The sequence below is a fragment of the Puma concolor genome, chromosome D2, assembly GCF_028749965.1.
Source record: "Puma concolor isolate L17-30 chromosome D2, mPumCon1.1.hap2, whole genome shotgun sequence".
NCBI classification, from domain to species: domain Eukaryota; kingdom Metazoa; phylum Chordata; class Mammalia; order Carnivora; family Felidae; genus Puma; species Puma concolor.
In genome coordinates, this window is record NC_141677.1 from 25,182,764 (window position 1) to 25,197,306 (window position 14,543).

The 14,543-nt window shown below is 42.0% G+C and overlaps 1 long non-coding RNA gene across 2 annotated transcripts in view; it reads right to left on the reverse strand.

Moving 5' to 3' along the window:
• Positions 1–2,601: 2,601 nt before the first annotated feature.
• LOC147575953 (uncharacterized) overlaps positions 2,602–14,543 on the reverse strand; it is a 57,346-nt gene continuing 45,404 nt past the window's right edge. Inside the window, exons 8-12 of one of the 2 annotated variants that reach the window (XR_015241619.1) lie at positions 11,672–11,904; positions 10,918–11,125; positions 8,197–8,607; positions 7,335–7,508; positions 2,602–3,399 (exon numbers count right to left, since the gene is read on the reverse strand). This is a non-coding gene — a long non-coding RNA (uncharacterized LOC147575953). The remainder of the gene's footprint in view (positions 3,400–7,334; positions 7,509–8,196; positions 8,608–10,917; positions 11,126–11,671; positions 11,905–14,543) is intronic. The other variant, XR_015241618.1, reaches the window with a different exon arrangement.

The following is a 14,543-nucleotide window of genomic DNA, read 5'->3' on the forward strand; positions in this document are numbered from 1 at the left end:
ATCTTTCTAAATCAGAGATATTATGTTATTACTTAAAGTCCTTCAGTGGTCCATCATGGCTCAGCTAGGGGTTGCCAAACTTTCTCTGTAAAGAAAGAGCAGATACATATTTTTTTAATGTTTTATTTGTTTTTGTGTTTTTTTTTTTTTTTTTTTTGAGAGAGACAGAGAAAGAGCATAAGTGGGGTAGGGGCAGAGAGAGAGGGGGACAGAGGATCCATAACGGGCTCTGCGCTGACAGGTTGATGGCAGTGAGCCCAATGCGGGGCTCGAACTCATGAACTGCGAGATCACGACCTGAGCTGAAGTCAGATGCTCAACTGACTGAGCCACCCAGGTGCCCCAGAGAGAGCAGGTATTTTAGGTTTGGCGGGCCATGTAGTCTGTTGCAACTCAACTCTGCTGTTGTAGTGTGAAAGCAGCCTTATATGACACATAATGAATGAGCTTGGTTGAAGTCTAATAAAACTTGGTTTACAAAAACAAAGGGCAGACTAGATTTAGCCCATGGGCCACAATTGCCAATCCTGTTCCAAGCATGTCCAAGCTGTCCGGCCTGGCCTACGGGCGGCTTGTGACCTGGCTTCCATTTAGCTTTATCTCCTGTCACTCCCACTTCCCACTTTACTCTCCATTTTCTTACAATCCTTCAAATGTGCTCTGTGCTTTCAAGTATCTGTGACTTTGCACTTGGTGTTCTCCCTTTCTAGAACCCCCTTCTGCCATCCATATGCCTCCAAAACATGTCTTTGAAAACTCCTTGCATTGGGGCGCCTGGGTGGCGCAGTTGGTTAAGCGTCCGACTTCAGCCAGGTCACGATCTCGCGGTCCGTGAGTTCGAGCCCCGCGTCAGGCTCTGTGCTGATGGCTCAGAGCCTGGAGCCTGTTTCCGATTCTGTGTCTCCCTCTCTCTCTGCCCCTCCCCCGTTCATGCTCTGTCTCTCTCTGTCCCCAAAAAAATAAATAAACGTTGAAAAAAATTTTTTTTAAAAAAAACAAAAAACTCCTTGCATTAACATCTTCCCTGTGCCCCCTTCCCACCCCTGCCCAGAGAGTAAACTTTCCCTCCTTTTGTTGCCTTTTGGTTTCTCACCACTTCCACAACTGCATCTAATCTTCTATCCTGGCATTACTTGTTGACAGGTCCATGCCCAGTTGTGAAAGGGGATGATGACTGGTGCAGAGATGCTTAAGAAATATTAAGTTGAATTGAGACCAAGGTACCTTTAGGTACAGTGATTCCAGGTTTTCCAGATTCAACTCCATTTTTTTGCTTGTGGCCCCAACATAATTATTAATTAGTGCCCCTTTCCATGCTTATAAGTGATCCATGTTTACAACATATATGGTTGTGCCGCCTTTCAGTATCCTCTGAATCACAATGCGTCTCCCTAGACTGCCTGCTCAGCCTGTCTGTGGGGCCGACAATAGAAGGGCTCAGGTCTCCTTGCCAGTGTTGGCCAGCAGAGCAACATCCATGGCTTCCGCAGGCCCAGGTCTGCACAGCTGTGGGTCCAGGCCGAAGAGTGTGTCAATTCACGGTCCAATGCCTGTGTACACGCAGCCCAGGGGGCTAGAGCCAGTCAAGGCATCCAGCATCGTAATGCTTTCAAGGAGGGCACAACCCCATGGTGGCCTGGTATCTCTGGCTTACCTATGACCCAGAACAACCCTAACCAAAGCCAGAACAGTGCAGAGAAAGTAATAGGACTTCATGCTCAGTGCAGGAAATGCTGCAAATCCGGTCCCACCAAGGGCAGGCCATTTATGGTGCCTCTATGTGCAAAGTGGGGATACTTTAGTGACCATCCCTCATCAAGGGTTAGAGGAGTGGCTCCTGGACAAGGTGCCCAGAAAAGAGAAAGAGAAACGCTGAATGACCATTTCCCCTCCATGTCTATTCCACTTGTTTGATAAGCAATCTGGTTACCCTAGCCTCTTTCCTGACCTTCCTCACTCTTCCCCCACACCTCAGACACTTCCATCTCTGTCCCCTGGGCCCCTCACAAGAATATGAAATGGCCACCTAGATGTGGGGCTGCATAAGGAGCCTCTGGTTCTCTGAAAGCCATCTCAAATCCAGGAGCACCAGCAGCTCAGAAATCAGAGCAAAAGGCAGCTGAATGCATTTACCAAAATTGTGTCCCTCTGCATGTGAATCTTGAGGACTTCTCTATACAACCGTCTCCCCAAAGCTACCCTCCTAAAAGGTCAGCCTTATTATTTCCAAGAAAATTGAGCTCCTTCTCAACCCCACAGTTCTAACTCGTGACCTTGAATCTATGCTCCTGACTTTCTGTTTAATAAATCATTTGAGTAGCTTTTGAATGATTCCTACCCCAAGCCCAGTGACATTCAGTTTTTCCAAAGGGATGTGCCTCTCACATTGTGTCAGGCAATGCCCTGCTTTAAAAAATATATGCCAATAAGCAAAAATGCAAACTTTGAAAACAAAGGGATCACCAGCAGACACTCAGAAGGATTCTTTGCATTTTGAGCAGAGTTTCTTTACAAATTGAAAGTGCTCCTAAATTTGTTTGTAACTTCCTGAAGCAGAGACTTCAGGATCCCTCTCAAATAAAGACAGACCCTCTCTCAAACTATAACAGAAGGAAAACAGGAATCAATTTATTCCAAACTTCTTAGAAACACTTTTTTGCTCCCCATCTCGACTTACATTACATGGAACACAGGTGTATGCTTGATAGATAACAAGAAAAAATTTTTAAATAAAATAAAATTCAGCACCAAAAAACATGACCAATTTGGTGGCAAAAGTTGTGAATTCTGAGACTCTTCAGCAAATTGGTGATTTACTGCCCACCATGCACAAGATACTCCATAGGCTTAGAATAGGGGTCACAGCTGAACAAAGAATGCTCCCTGATCTCAATTATCCATTTGGAGGATAAATAAAAGAGAATACAAATAATTTACATAAGACATAAAATGAGCTATGAGATTTTGAACAATTTATGCAACCTTACTAAGGCGGCTTACTCAGCAATACAAATAAAAGTTCATATTTCATAGGAGCTCCATGAGAGTTAAATGAGATAATGTGGGTCAAGAGTGTATACAGTGCTGGGAAGCAGAATAGACCATCGTCAGGTGTTAGCTTAGCTGTATTGCTCCTATAGTTATCATCACCATCTACATGTGACTTACATGGTCATTTCAGAAAGTAAAAAGAAGAGGTTCTTCAGTTAGGAGAATTAAAGGAAGGCTGAGTGGAGGAAGTGGAACATGAGAGTGTCTCTAGGGAGAGGAGATAGGGTTGGGGAAGAGGAGTCCATGATAAGGGGGTATGTGAGCTGCAGCAGGGGGAAAGCCAGGTTCAGCAGGAGTGTAGGCCAGGCTCTAGTGGCTGTGGACAGGTCTGGCTGGCATGAAGAACACCTAAAAGAGAGAAGCAGGACAGAGGTTGAGAACAAATTTTGAAGGAAGTTTACCTTTCCACCTGAGATATTTGACTGTTACCCTGTAGGGCATTCTGAGGAAAGAAGCAATATTATGAGTTCTATTTGAGATATGTTTTTCTGGTAGGAGTGGACCAAATAGATAACAGCAGAAAGACTAATCACAAGGCTATTTTAATAGCGTGGGCAAGAGATAAAGAGGGCCTAACAAAACTCAGAGACTATAGAACACAAATGAAGGAGACATTATGGAGTAAGATCAGCAGACCTAATTTAAGAGAGAAAGTCAGACAGAGTCATCTTTTAGTAATTCATAGATTTTGAACATGGGTACAGATGTCATTTAAAAAGTTAGGGGACACAGGAAGAGAAATCAGTTCACTAGGGTCCAGGTGAGAAGACATTTGTAACTATAGTGCCTGACTTGAAGCCTTCTACTGGCAAGAAGGCCTTGCATGGAAATTACTCTGTTTCCTCATCTGCGAAATAGGGATATCTGAGTATATTCCATAACTTCACACAAATAGCTTTACTAATTTCTAAGTCTGGGCTTCTCAGAGGCTGGAGTCTCTCTAGTCATGATTCACTATAGTTTAGGAAATAAATGAATCACCCCCCATGAGCCTATTTATATCTCTTACTAGTTAGCCAGGAAGCCTTATACAGACTGGCAAAGTCAACTATGGCCCCAACATTCTAAAAGCATCAACTTGGGAACCAGAAGGTGAGTTTCAATTCTTTGTTAAATGTCAGTACCTTTGGCATATAAAATTCCAATAGCAGTTATTGAAACCCTATAATGTCTTGGCAACTTGGATGAAAATTATGATACTGTATCTATCAGGGCCAGTCAGAAAAACAAACCATGCTAGGTATTTTAACAGAGAGAATATAATATAGGGGTTTGGTTAAATATGTGTTGGAGAACTGAAAAAGCAAAATGAAAACACTGAACTAACACCAAGGTAATAACTGCAGGCAATTGCCACCAGCACTAAGGAGAATGAAGAGAGAAGAATGGAGTGATCAGAACCTACAAGCTTAGAGAAAGATCCCATGGGGCTGGGCTCAGACCTCCATGAAGGGAATACCACCCAGCTAGTATTGCTCTCTGAGGAGTATACTGAGGCTGGCTCTAGAAGTGCTGGAAGAAGCTGAACCAGAACCAACTGTCACTGCTGGGTGAAGGGGAGATGCCAGCATGAGCAGCCAAATAGGAAGGAACAAGTCTCCTCTCCTGCTCCTCCCCTCTTCCCCTTATCAGAAGAACCTAACAGGAAGCCAGCTAACAAAGGGGAAATACAGTTTGCAGAGTCCCATTGTCACAGGGACTTGGAGCTGAGAACCAATAGTTGAATAATTAACACAAAGACTTTTATATAGCATGTTATTTGATAAATATCAGATCACTGTATTTTTCTGGACAAGCAACTACAAAATATAGAAACTGATTCAAATAATAGAGCACATACTAGAAATAGTAAGCTATTCTCCCGCAAGCCTCAAAGAAAAGAAACAAGTTTTTGTTTTGTTTTGTTTTTTGTAGTTTTTTTTTTTGGGAATGAAAGTTCTTGTCCTAGTGGAATTAGTTATACATAGAGATTGAGGTAGATAGACCCTGAGCTTGCCCCCTCCCCTGGTTTATACCCTGAATAATCCCATCTCCTGAGTGTAAGCAAGACCTGGGAATCACTTTTAGCTAATAGAGTAGGCAAGGGTGAGGAGATGTCACTCCTTTAATTACGTTATGCTATGTGGATTCCATCCTAGCCAGTTACAGTGAGAAAGATTCTCCTGCCAGCCTTCAAGATGCAAACATCCATGTTGTAAATTGCTGGTGGCTTCTAGGACCTAAGGGTGGCTTCCAGCCAACAGCCAGTAAGAAAGAAGCAGGGACCACATCAGTCAACCACAAGGAAATGAATTCTTAACAAAACCTCAATGAGCTTGGAAACAGATCATCCCTCAGAGCCCCCAGGTGAGACTGCAGCCCAGGTCAACGCCTGATTGCAGCCCTTCTGAGACCTTGAGCAGAGGACTCACCTAAGCTGTGTCCTGACTCCTGATGCAGGGAAACTGCGTTAGTGAATTAAACTGTGTTAATAAATGTGTGTTGTTTTAAGCCACTCGATTTGTGGTAATTTGTTACATGGCAATACAAAACTAATAAAGAGATGATCCTTATTTCTCTATATCCCAACCATATTCAACATTGACCTAATGTTTATTGAGCATTTAACATGGGCTAGGTGTTTTTAGTCTTCAAGAAGCCAGTTTAGTAGAGAAAGCAGGCAAGTAATCAGGCCTTTGGAGCCTGGCGATGTGGTCATGACGTACGTGTGCCTGAGGGGCCTCAGAGTCTGGAAGAGGGCAGGCTGACAAGAACAGGGGTCTGTTCTTCCTCCTCAAAGGAGGAAGTCTTCATTAAAGGAAGATTAATTACTTAATTAGGAAAGGGGGCTTGAGGCAGAAGTCCAAAAAATCAAATCATTCTGGATTGCTGATCAATTTTCTCCAACTTCATACATGTAACAGAAATCAGAAATGGTTCTTCCGTAAATTGTTTTGCTTCCATTGGATTTACACTCATATTCCAGCATTCAATTGAAAATCCAGAATCCAGAAGAGGCAAAAAAAAAAAAAAAAAAAAAGTGCTTGAACTTAAATATGTCTCTTGATAGAGATTAGATTAGCAATTGTTTGTCTTAATAAACCGGCACTTCCTCTTGAAACTGTGCCCAAAACAACCTTAAAAAGCTCCGATTTCACGAAACGTGTCACTTCCTCTCCACTCACGGCCCCCTTTTTCCTTCCTTCCCCTGGGTCTCACTTTTTTTTTTTTTTTTAACGTAATGCTTTCGTGTTTGAAATAATACCCCTCTTTGGCAGGCTGATATGCTATAACTCCCATTTTTCTGGGGAGGGTTTTGATCTCAGCCAAGGTCACAAAAACAACAGAGCTAAGATTCAATTCCTCACCCCAGGAGCTCTAGAAGGGCTCCATGGCAGCTTTCTTGTCATGGTCTGCACTTGGACCAGCCTCCCACCCACACCAGGACCTCTAGAGCACCTCCCTGCCTTGCCATAACTTCACCAAGCCAGTTCTTCGGGATTCACACAAGTGACTGGCTCAGCCACACTGCTCACTTTCATGATAGTCGGGGAAACTTTGTAGCAGAATGGAGACAGTGGGGACAAACCCCTCCCAGCTCACTCTGGACCTGATTACATGGCACAAAGAAGTAGAGGATGGAGCAAATGAAAGAACAGAGGGAAAGGAAAAGTGACCATGGTTGCTTCCAAGCACACCTGGGGAACCAGGTGAGGGATCTCTTGAATGTTTGGGCAAAGATGTAAGTCCCTGTTGTCACTCCTGTCTATTTCGCGTCAAGTTCTCAAACATCTGCTGGTAAACCTCTTACCCATCTCAAGTCATCATGGAAGCTGCTGGGGAGGAACCCTGTCTTCTGGGAGTTCTCCAAAGTGCCATGTACTCCTCCTCCCACTAGGGCAGTATAATTAGCAACCTAAAAGCGCTGCGGGGCTACCATCTCCTTTAAGGTGGGCTATTAACTTTTCAGAGAGCGTGAAGAGCTACTACTCTGTTTTAAATAAAGCTAATGCCAAGGGACCCACATTCAAAGTTCTAAAACAGCAGCTACTCACCCACCACCACCCCCAGATCAAACAATTGAGTTTTGTTTTTTTTTTTTCAGCTTGGCCTATTATTTATTTAGAATCAGAACTGATTTCTATCTGGATGATGCAGTCATTCAAGCTGACATCTCAAAAAAGCTGACATCTCAAAAAATATACCAGGGAGGTCCTGCAACAGTGCCCTCAGTAACTGTGAACAGACATCTCCCAAGTACAAGAGGGCTCATGCATGGCCCGGAATCACCTGCTTCTCAGTACCTTGCCAGGACCATGCTCCGGTCAGAAACGTCTCAGCTGGAGGTGTCAGAGATGGGAGCCCAGGAGGCAAGGACTCATTTCTTTTGAAGCCCTGGCCTTGGATTGGTAGCCACTGGCAGCGACTTTGAAGTGAAAATTGTGACTTAATACTTGGTCCAGTCTTCCTTTTCATTTCTGGAATGGAAATTGTGGGGAGGGAATCGGGGTGGGAAATGGATGAGTAGAGGAAAAATAAAAATAGAGCCTCTCTTTTAAAAAATACAATTAACTTAAAAATTAAAAATTAGATTAAAAAAAAACAGGCAGTAGGAGAAAAGTTTCCTTAAAGAACATCTTTGCTGTATGTCAATTAGTGAGCCTGTTCTCGTGGTAGGTTTTCTCTGCCGCCTCAGAGCCAAATCTTCAGCCTCCCACACAGATCTGTGAAACCAATTGTCTTCCCCAAACATGTGGTAACCACAGAGAAGTGAAATTAATAAAACTGCTCCAAAAGATGATTTCTAAAGATGACATTCCTACTCTAGTTTTAGGCTTTCTTTCCTGCAGCCAAGTAGGGGCCTGAAGGGGGAGTAGGAGTGGTTTGGTAGGGATCTGGGGCCTTTTCTTTTTAAGAGTTTTTAGCTTAACATAGTTGTTTTTTATTGGGGGTTTGGGGAGGCAGAGTGGGTGGAAGGTAAAAGACCCCAAAGCCAGCAGTTATGAACAGATCCAGAGAGGCCTGTCATTCCTGACAAACATGCATGTCAAAGCGAAGGGGGGTTGAGGCCTGCGCTCAACACCCCCACAAACCCCCTCTGTTTGTTTCTCCCATCCCCCACCCCTTGGTTGAAGACTACCACTGAGGGCATCATGGATGACATACCCAACCTGCCACTGCATGAGGAAGGCCCGGCTCAGTCCCAGTCCTAACAATGCCAGGAAGACAAGCAAAGGCCATCAGTCTCCATTACGAAGACAGTATTTTCCTCCCATATTATCCCGTCTGTCATGTCTTCCTTGGACTCCAAAGCATCACTGTCTCATACATCATCATCATTTTCTCCCCACAAAGATGGAAAACCCCGGGGGTGGGGTACGTTTTGCCTCCCATCCAGCCCTGGATGGCCAAGGGCCTTCCCGGAGTGACAGAAGCAATGCTCAGCTACCAGGGGAGACATTTGCATTCCAATTAGGCCCAGGGCTTTGAAGAATGGGGGAGGACAGCCAGTTTGTAAATCCGAAGTTTAAATAAACTTCCACAATCTCTGGAGGCTGGGAGAGGGCTCCGATGACACTAGCAGGGAGGCAGAGAGAAAAAAAACCCAAATCAGAAGAGCTCATGGAATATGGATACACCGAGTCTTGACAGAGCAAAGACACATTGTCTCTGAGAATTGGAATATGTATTAATAGTTGTATTTAATTAAACACAGGGTGTACTATTTTATTAAATTCTCACAACAGTCTTGTTTTACATTTACAGGACATTTTTTTAAGGGATAAAATTTAGGCCTAGAGGATCACCCAAAAGTAGAAGAAACCTATTTGTCTGATTCTAGATTTTGACACTGCAGTGTTACTAATTGGTCAGCTATGGAACACTCCAGAACTTGTGCCTATTTCCTAACTAATAATATTAATAGTTACTATTCATTGAGTCCTACTATGTGTCAGGCATTGTTCTAAACATTTTGTGTGCATATTTTCATTTAATCTGCACCTTGAGAGAGAGATGTCATTACCATCATTATCTAGGGTTTAGAGAAATCAAGTAACTCACCAGATCCCCCACTAGCAGTTGCTGGAGTTAGGATTCAGACTCAGACTCCAGTGTCGATATAGAGCCAACATAAATACTGATTTGCTGTCCAGTAGTCTGGACTATCATAGTAGAAGGAAACAACCATGAAGCATAGGAGCATTCATTAATGGATTCCTCACCAGTGTTAATCTGGACGAAATCAGTTGAAAATGAACCTCAAGGCAAGTCTCAAAGGAGAAAACATGGCACCAGAGTGAGTGAGAAAGACCCAGGCCTTTCCTTGGTTTTGAGAGGGAAAGCTTATCGGCTGATGGTGAGTATGAGTTTGGTTTTCTTGGTGTCAGCTTGTAGAGCCAGAGCTTGCTCTTCGCCACTGGGCAGAGAGAGGAGCACCTGGGACTGCCTGCCTGGTGACAAACCAGCGTGTAGGGGTCTGGTTCCTAGGCCTGCCAGTAGGGCAGGGCAGCGCACCCTTTCAGCCCTGTCTCTGCTTGCACTAGCTTGTCCTGGGCTCCTAAAAGTTTGAACTGGGTAATTCTACCACGTGGATTTCAACCCACTTGCTTAGAAAAGGGCTGCTATCATGCCCAGTGTTAAGGCAGCAGCAACAGAAACTCAACCCAGCTCAAAATGGTTGTAAGAGACCCTGTGGTTTCCTACCTGTCAGTCATCTCCTTTCTTTCTGTTAATAGAACCCGGATCTTGTTCAGCTAACCCTCCTCCTCACAGTCCAGTGTTTCACTATACCCATATGGTAACTCCATTCCCCTTGACAGTGAGCAACTAAGGAATGGACAAATGACATAATTGCAGCCAATCAGGTGCAAAGGGATGTATGCAGGAGGGCTCTGGAAAGGTTTCTGCACTGAATTAAAAAAGAGAGAGAGACACACACACACACAAAGTAATAATGTGATGGCCAGAACTACAACAGCCATGTTGCTACCTCTAGCTACCTCCCCTGAGAACTATTCCAACCACCCTGAAAAGGAGAGTCTAGAATGATGGAAAGAACTTGAGTCCTTGAAGGCACTGTTAAGTCACCAAATCAACCAACCCCAGAGCTCTCCTACCTTGGAGTTTTGATTATGTAAGATATATATTTTTCATCACGTATATCAATAGAGTATCGTGCAGGAAACACTGGTAAAATGAGATTAAATAAGATAGTCCACACTAAGCACTTCTGACAGTGCCTGCCAGGTAGGAAATTTTAGCTATGATTATATCCTTCATATGTGTTTAAATTCCCAGCTCTGTCTTCTCTCTTGCCCTTTGAGTAAAGAGGCAAATAATGAAGGTAACTGGTCTATGTAATCCATTTCAGGTCTTCAGGAAGTCTCAGAAATATTCAACCTAAAACATGTATGTTGAACTATAGCAACAGTCTGAACAGAATCTATGCAAAGCAAAGGAGTATAGAGGTTTGAGCTAAGACTACCACCTTATCTCACCTGACTACAAAATCATAAAAACCCACAATAAAGGGATATAGTTTAGAGATTTACTGTGAATTTCCTGGTCATTAACTGAATCAAAACTGAAAGTAGTGTCTCTCCTCTTCCTTGTAAACTGCACACTTTATGAAGAAAAAGCAATATTCCCAGCCAACATGTGCCTGTTATGTAATAAATACATATTAGAGATTCTTTGAAAAGGGTGTGATTTATAGTTGGATCCTGCCAGCTACTTTGAAAGCATACCATTTTTCATGTAAAGCTAATTAGAGGATTCTTAATTAGCAAATCTTCCATTCAATAGATAGACAATGAAGATTTTTCACAACAATTGTAATATTTAGTTCTCTTTTTCTCATTTTAACAAAGCAAACTAGAAAGATACCATTTATAAAAATCTCTGTTCAGGGCGCCTGGGTGGCTCAGTCGGTTGGGCGTCTGACTTCGGCTCAGGTCACGATCTCGCGGTCCGTGAGTTCGAGCCCCGCGTCGGGCTCTGGGCTGATGGCTCGGAGCCTGGAGCCTGTTTCCGATTCTGTGTCTCCCTCTCTCTGCCCCTACCCCGCTCACGCTCTGTCTCTCTCTGTCTCTCTCTGTCTCAAAAATAAATAAGACGTTAAAAAAAATTAAAAAAAAATCTCTGTTCAAGGCCTGCAAAGCTTATAACCTGGAAATGGTCAGGGAGAAGTGAGATATGTGGACCCTCCCACCCTTGACTTTGACTTGCTTTGGGATCTGGAGCAATTCATGTCCTTTCTAGTCTTTTTTCCCACCTATGAAATGGGGATGTTAAATCCAATGGGTGTCACCCAACCTCAGCATTTTGGAACACATAATTCTTTAGGTGTTTGGCAGCGTGCCTGACATTTACCCACTAGACACCAGTAGCACCCCCATCCCCAGTCCACCCCAGTTAGGACCATCAAATATATCTTCAGACATTGCCAAATGTCCCCTGCGGTGGGGAGGCAAAATCACCCCAGCTGAGAACAACTGAATTAGATCAGGGGTAATAAATGCAGACAAAGGTCAAGCTATTATACAAATGAGAGAACTAGGCTAGATTAAAGAAAGGCAAATTTGAGAACATGTATCCAATCAAAAGGGGAGAATACTCTTCACCTCCAGTGGACACTCACCATATGTTACAACTGTTCAAGAGAGGGCATGAATCCCATGATTCCGTGAAATCGCTTGACTTTTTTTTTTTTTTTTTTTTTTTTTTTTTTTTAATGTTGGCAATTCCTTCCTTGTAGCAGTTAGGAAAGTAGGTTCTGGAACTATGCTTTCTGAGTTCAGACCCCAGGTTTACCTCTTACTGATTCCAATATTTGGCAAGTTCCTTAAAATCACTAGTTCTTGGTTTTATCACCTGTAAAATAAAGACAATAATAATACTCATAAAATAATTGTCAGGATTAAATAACACAACATATGTGAAGGGATAAGAGCTTAATACATATTAGCCATAATTATTCCTAAGATATAAAAATACTATAAATGGGGCACCTGGGTGGCTCAGTCGGTTAAGCGTCTGAGTCTTGATTTCAGCTCAGGTCATGACCTCATGGTTCATGAGACTGAGCCCCTCAGTGGGCTCCACGCTAACAACAGAGAGCCTGTTTGGGATTTTCTCTCTCTCCCTCTTTCTCTGCCCCTCTCCCGCTCTTTCTCTCTCTCTTCCTCTCTCTCTTTCCTTCTCTCTCTCTCAAAATAAATAAAAACTATTGAGAGGATCATATGGTTCTTGTCCTTTCTTTTATTGATATGATGAATCATGTTAATTTTTTTGTGGATATTGAACCAGCCCTGCATCCCAGGTATAAATCCCACTTGGTTGCAGTGAATAATTTTTTTAATGTATTATTGGATCAGGTTGGCTAATACCTTGTTGAGGATTTTTGCATCCATGTTCACCAGGGAAATTGGTCTATAGTTCTCCTTTTTAGTGGGGTCTCTGGTTTTGGAATCAAGGTAATGCTGGCTTCATAGAAAGAGTTTGGAGGTTTTCCTTCCATTTCTATTTTTTGGAACAGTTTCAAGAGAATAGGTGTTAATTCTTCCTTAAATGTTTGGTAGAATTCCCCTGGAAAGCCATCTGGCCCTGGACTCTTGTTTTTTTGGCAGATTTTTGTATTACTATGACTGTTGGGAATAACTATGTTGGCAGCCAAGTTACCATGCTTGATACAACGGCTATTTTCTAAAGCAATTAAAATAAAGGTGTAACAATTTGGTATATCAAATAAATAAATAAATTAATTAATTAATTAATTAATAAAACTAAATAAAAATAACTTTAAAAAATACTATAAACTAAACTAAATATAGCTATAAGTCAGATTCAGCCTAAAGGCTACAGGTTTACAACTCTGAACTACAGGATTCCAAGGATTTCTTCAGGTTCCCTAAAGTTTTATGATTTCATTTCGTGGAAGCAAGGATACTGATTAGCTTCTGATTATTTCTATAGACTCTAGGTGAGGAGACAGAGCTCTTACACTAGCAAAGATCAGGTAGTCAGAACAGAATTCTAATTAAATGGCAAAACATATGTTCTTGGAGATCAGAAAGAGAGGTTGAAGAGCCATCTACATTTTTCATTTAAGAAAAGATTGGGTTTTGTTTCTCTTTTTAAAAAATGTACACAAAGGAGAAGAGCATCAAATTTGGAAACTGACATCCTCATCAGTATCCTCTTAACAGATGCCTTGACAATACAATGAGTTATTGCCTACTTTCTAGCTAAAACAAATTGACAATTATAAGTTGGTATCATTAGCTCAATCGCTTTTCAGTGAGATAGCTGATAGAGGCAATAATAGATTGGCTTCTCCATCCTTATCCTCCCACTGGAAAACAACATATCCACTCCTGATCAATACTTTGATCTGAGTTACTTATAATGCTGTCAGACATGAGTGTCTGCTTCACTCCAGGGTGAAGAAATAAGATAGTTTTGCAAAATTTAGGCCAGATATTACATTGTCTTGGGTGAGCTGTTCTTCTGGTCTAGAGCCACATAACCAAATCCGCACTGTAGAGGATTACAGAAAGTAAAGGGGCAGTTGCCTTTAATAATAATAATAATAATAATAATAATAATAATGTGCCACTGCCTTTATTAAAACTATGTCAGGGAGACATGGAGTAGAATGAACTCATGGTAGCCCATGTATTTGAACAACATCTCAGGAAAATGATTTGAGAACGTGCCTTAAATGCTTTAAAATAAAAGCTTTAACCATTTGATCCATAATTAACCTCCCATGAATCTGTCACAAGGAAATTAAGAACCTAGAATCAAAATGTATGCATAGAGATGTTCCACATAATGTTATTTATAATAGAAAAAGTAGGTACCAAACCAAATGACCAGTATTAGAAAAATGCAAAATTTATTAAGGAATAGCCCTATGATGAACTATTATGCAATTAATTAGAAATGGTGTTTCAAGGAATATTTCACTTCATGAGAACATTCTTAATATATAATGCTATGCCAAAAAAAGTGATAAAAAATTGGATATGCAATGTGATGCCAATTGTGTGTATGTATGTGTGTATAGTACATCAAAATGTGAACTCTAGTTATTTTTAGGTGGAATTATAAGTAATCTTTATTTCCATTTATAAACTTCTCTGCATTTTCTAAATTCTTTGATGGACCTCAGGTTGCCACATGCAGTTGTGCAGTTGTGCACTGAAGAAGGGAACCAAGCCCACAGAGCACTCCATGTCATGGACCCATGCACTGCCTCTGTTCAGAGAGGATGACTTTTAATTTAAAATTTTTTTAAGGATATTTATTTATTTTGAGAGAGAGAGAGAGTGAGAATGAGAGGGAGAGGGGCAGAGAGAGAGGGAGAGAGAGAATATCCCAAGCAGGCTCCACATTGTCAGTGCAAAGTCCAGTCCAACACGGGGCTTGATCTCACGAACTGTGAGATCGTGACCTGAGCTGAGATCAAGAGTCAGACGCTTAACCAACTGAGCCCCCTCAGATACCCT